The sequence below is a fragment of the Vigna radiata genome, chromosome 4, assembly GCF_000741045.1.
Source record: "Vigna radiata var. radiata cultivar VC1973A chromosome 4, Vradiata_ver6, whole genome shotgun sequence".
In the NCBI taxonomy this organism is placed as follows: Eukaryota; Viridiplantae; Streptophyta; class Magnoliopsida; order Fabales; family Fabaceae; genus Vigna; species Vigna radiata.
The window spans coordinates 13762157-13767339 of NC_028354.1; the positions used below are offsets into that span (position 1 = coordinate 13762157).

The 5183-nt window shown below is 26.5% G+C and overlaps 1 protein-coding gene across 3 annotated transcripts in view; it reads right to left on the reverse strand.

The window, feature by feature from the left end:
* Nucleotides 1–3008: 3008 nt before the first annotated feature.
* The window catches only part of LOC106758796 (pentatricopeptide repeat-containing protein At3g22470, mitochondrial), a 12521-nt gene continuing 10346 nt past the window's right edge, over nt 3009–5183 (reverse strand). Inside the window, exons 5-6 of one of the 3 annotated variants that reach the window (XM_014641784.2) lie at nt 3430–3634; nt 3009–3347 (exon numbers count right to left, since the gene is read on the reverse strand). The gene's annotated coding sequence lies outside the window, so the exon portion shown is untranslated. Of the gene's footprint in view, nt 3348–3426; nt 3635–5183 lie in introns of all 3 variants that reach the window. The other 2 variants (XM_014641783.2, XM_022779858.1) reach the window with 2 other exon arrangements.

Here is a 5183-nt window from a genome sequence, read left to right on the forward strand (position 1 = left end):
ATATATATATATATATATATATATATATATATATATATATATATATATATATATATGATTTTTGTGTGAAAAAGAAGATGAAGTGGAGTGGTGTCTCTTCCACAATGAGTAGACTAGAATAAGAGAGCCAATTGGCTACGACATGGTAATGGTAAAACATAAGTTTTGATTTTAGGGTTCATAGATAACACAAGAAAATTGCTATTATTAATTACTATTAAGAATGTCTTTAGGAGAGACAATTTAGGTGGGAAATTGAGAGGATTCAATATAAACATAGTAAGTATTAAAAGATTAATCGCTTGGTGAAGATGAAATTATGAGAAGAGAAATGAAAAATGAATCTTTTAAAAATATATTCTATCTTAATTTGGTGTGAAAGAATGTGAATTTAGTTTTTTAAATGGTTTCATTAATATGGAGTTGTTATGATATTAAGTTAAGTTTAAAATATATTCCTTAACCATTTTTAATAAAATTTGTTTTAGTATTAAGTATGATTTTAACAAAAGAAAAATATAAAATCACACATAAAATTACCAATTTAATATTATCCGATCAAAACAATGTTTATAAATTATCTCATAGAATCCATTTAGTTAACAATGGCATTCCACACCATTTTACAACATGCATCTCATTGATTCCAAAGCATTATCGGTGTACAAACCTTAACTTCACGACTTCATGAAATCAAGATAAGTTAATATACCTAATGCCTTTTAAAAACTATATATTAAGTATATCATTTCAAATAATAACACTTTATCCATTTAATATTTCTAGTATATTAAAAGGTAGTTTTTTTTTTTTCATAATAGTACATAAACTTTTTTTATTTCTCATCATCCGATATGTTAATTTAGTTTATTTGAATTATTAGAGAAACTCAAATATTTTATTGGATGATATGTTAATTCACTTTATTTAAACTATTAAAGAAACTTAAATATTTTATTTTTCTAACGAGTTCCAATACTCATATATTATAAATTACTTTTTAACAAAATTATCAATCTAACTATTTGTAATGTTGGATGTTATAAATCACAATTTAATAAAATTATCAATTCAATTATTTGAAATGTACTCAATTATAAATCACAATTTAACAAAATTATCACTCCAACTATGTATCCTGTACTCAGTATTATAAATTACAATTTAATAAAATTACTAATTCAAATTATTCCTACCATGTCAAAAATAATTTAAATATTTCTTCCATCCTATACGTCTTTTAAAAATAAAAATAAAATCGTAACAGAACTCTAATCTATCTTTAAAACGAATAATATCTCAAATATATAATAATTAATTAAACGATGAAGATATCATTTGACAAACTTAGAATAAAAAGACAATTCCTTATCTAATTAAGTCACACATTAGATATCATTTTCTCAAACATACTAAATTATTACTTAGGTAACTTTCCAAACACATCACCCCAAGTCATTTCATTTTTAATTCAATTCATTCATATCATTTTCAATGTCCAAACATAATTTTCATAATCTCAACATAGAATTCATAACACTTCATTCTTATTCTAAATACGATATTCATGTGTAACTCTGAAGTGAAATACTCTTAATTGAACAAAGACAAAGGTCATCACTTATATTTGTTTATTTCTTGTTTTTGTCATCGGTTTTTTGGTTAGCGATATGTTCTTTCGGTTAGCAATTGAGAAATACATTTAACAATTTTGAATATTTTAATGTAGTTGGAGGAGCATAATCTTAATATTGGAATATTCTTTATTATTAGTGTCGAAAGAGGTAACGGGTGTGTTGTCTTTTTCTTTGACAAAACGTGAATCTAGAATAAGAACAAATATAGAATCATAACCATAATCAAATGAATTACTGGTTATAATTATTTTCATAAATGCTTAATTTCATACTTTATTATATAAAAAGACAAAAAGAAAGAGCACAGTGGAAGAAGAATGCAGACTCTTACCAAACAAACAAGTGTCACACAATTAAAGAAAAAGAAAGGGAAACTGAGAGAATTGTCGGCACCTAATACGACAAAAAAAGAGTAATTCTTTCATGTGCGTTCAAACGAACTTCGACTTTAATATTTTTTCATATTTAGATTTGGGAACACTAATGCAGAGAATTTGATAATAATTTTTTTTATTATTTACTTGAATAGATTTGAAGGTAAGTGAGAGTGAATTTGAAAGTAAATTTTTTTAATTTGTCACATAAATTAAATTCTACACTAATTTTCATAAATTTTACTTCTAAATGTACTCTCGTTTACCTCTAAATCTATTTAAATAAACAAAAAAAAAATTACATTCAAATCCTTTGAATTACTCCCTCCTAAATGCACTCAAGTGAGCAAAGCCTAAAAGAAAAACAAAATAGTTTTCATAAGTTAAAATTTAATAAGCTGAATTTAAAAAACTCTCGTAGTTTCTATATATAAAAAAATTAACTTGTACATGAATTAATTTTAATTTATAAAAAACCATTTTTTTCTTTCTATTTTTAGCTTTTGAGACGTGTAATCTGATAATAAAACATAAATTTACAATTACACAATTTAGAAAAGATAAAAATTAATTCCTTTTACATGGAAGGCAAAGGGTAATTTATGGAGGTGCAAAAAGAAGTTGTCTAGATCTATTCTTTAAAGTGGCTCACCTCTGGCATTTACTTCCTACACTCCACAATTTATACGCACAAACCCACAAATAACTCCAATGTCTTTCTCCATTTAAGTTTTACTACCTGACATTCTCATAATTTCTCCATCATTTTATATGAATCATCCCGCATATTTAAAATACGTGATATACAGGCTATTAGTTATTTTCTAGGTTTTAGACTAGCATAATATATACTTAGTTTTATACACATATACAGAATATATTTTAACTAGATAATTCTTAGTTGATTGTTCATGAATGGTTCTCAAAGAATATAACAAATTCTTAGTAACACTACTCTTTGGCAACTTTTTCATGCACTAAACAACACCATATAAACCATTTCAATATCAACAAATTTAATTTGAAACATGCATGTATACTATTTTTCCGACATTTAAGCTACATTGTATCAGTTGTTGTAAGAGTCTATCTAAGTCTAACCATGGCAGAATGATCCAAGAACCAATTCAACAAACACTAAAAGACGAATGGCCCCATGTAGAAAAATTACAGATCTTGATGAATTCAAGTATGGATTTCACAGATAAAAAAAAAAATTATCAGAAAAACAGGCATCACAACAAATTATTTGTATATATACCCGATTAAACTGGTCAAGGAATGTGTAGAGACCAACCCTGGGATCTTGGGATGACATCAAACACAACATTTATACCTGATATTAATAGAAGAAAATGTGAACAAATTATTCCAATAGATAAATATATAAATTCCCTTAGAAGAGAAATACTCACTACCAATTGGTTTTGCCACAAGAGCCTTGTAGCACCAGCTCAAACAAATAATCTGTTGTGCCCAAATTTTGATTACTTCTTTGGGAATAATTTTGAAAAGGGATTAAAATCATATACAATCATTTGAAACTTGAAAGGGGTTTCAGGAAGAACCGTTGCAGAAAAAATCAGCAATAGCTTTTTCATAAGCTTTCTTGGAAGTAAAATGCTGTACAAAAATTGAAACAGTAAAGTTAATACATAAACCCGGGTTGGAGAGGTGGGGCTAGGAGTAAATTTGTTTGGATAAATTTCTCAATAAACAGTTAGGGAGAAGACAATATGAAGTCAAAATTAAATAGGCTTCTCCAGAAGCAAAAATTTGTTTATGTATAAACTAAATTGTAGAACAACATAACTTCACATTCAATTTATCCACGTTAATAAAGTCCATATTTAATTCATATGAATTAAAAGGTAAATTCATGTCTCATATACTTTTTCACTTTTTTACGTGTCAAACACCTAATTTTGTCCGGTGACAAAAATATATTATTTTTATTTTATCTTGTTTTTTTTTATCATTTTGTTTTTGTTATATTATCTAATTTTTATTTTTATTTATTTTTATTTTATTTTACTTATTTATCCTTATTTGTTTTTATTTTTATATTAGTTTTTTATTTTAATTCTATTTTTACTTTTTATTTTACTTTTTTGATTATTTAGAGTTATTTGTTTTGTTTTACGTTAGTTTTCTTTTTGTCTTTACTTTAATTTTTATGAAAAAAGAAAAGAAAAAAAAGGAAAGAAGAGATTTTCGTTTTTAATTTTTTCTTTTCCTCTTCCTATTATTTTTACTCTCTACTTTGTTTTGTCTTTATTTGTTTCTTTCATGTTATATTATTTTATTTTCATTTTGTTTTATTTCAGTTTACTTTTTTTTTACTCTTTTCGCTTTATTTTATTTTTCCTTGTTTTCCGTTTATTTTTATAAATTTCACTCTTATATTTTATTACTTTGTTTCCTTTTAACTGGTTTCTTATATTCTAAATTCAAAAGAAAAAAACGGTGTCTTCCTAATTAGTAATAGTTTGCACTGACACTCTTTGTCGAAAGGAAGAAAAGAACAAAAAGCAAAACCAAGGTCAACCAAGCTTCTCTACGATATTGCTTTCCGGCAGCACAAGGCACAGAGAATGCTTGAAATGTATACATGCATTAGCAGCGCGAAAGGGCCTGGTCCCTATTCCTAATTTTTCTTACGTTAATCTGCGAACTACGTTCATTCATCAAAAGAGTGAAGATTTTGAATGTTTTTGGTTGACTGATACGATGAAAGCATGAAAAGAGAAAAAAGACAAATATGAGATACGCCTGGTCATAAATTGTTTTAAAAGGTTTAAGCACAAGTGTGACCATTTTGTCTGTCTTGTGCTAAAAACCTTTTTCTTCCTCTTTAAAAAATCAAATTATTTTAAAAGGTTTAAGCACAAGTGCGACCATTCTGTCTGCCTTGTGCCCAAAACCTTTTTCTACCTCTTAAAAAAAAATCATAAATTATTTCAAAAGGGTTTAAGCACAAGTGTGACCATTCTGTCTGCCTTGTGCCCAAAACCTTTTTCTTCCTCTTTTAAAAAATCATAAATTGTTTTTAAAGGGTTTAAGCACAAGTGCGACCATTCTGTCTACCTTGTGCCAAAAACCTTTTTCTTCCTCTTTAAAAAAATCATAAATTGTTTTAAAGGGTTTAAGCACAAGTGCGACCATTCTGTCT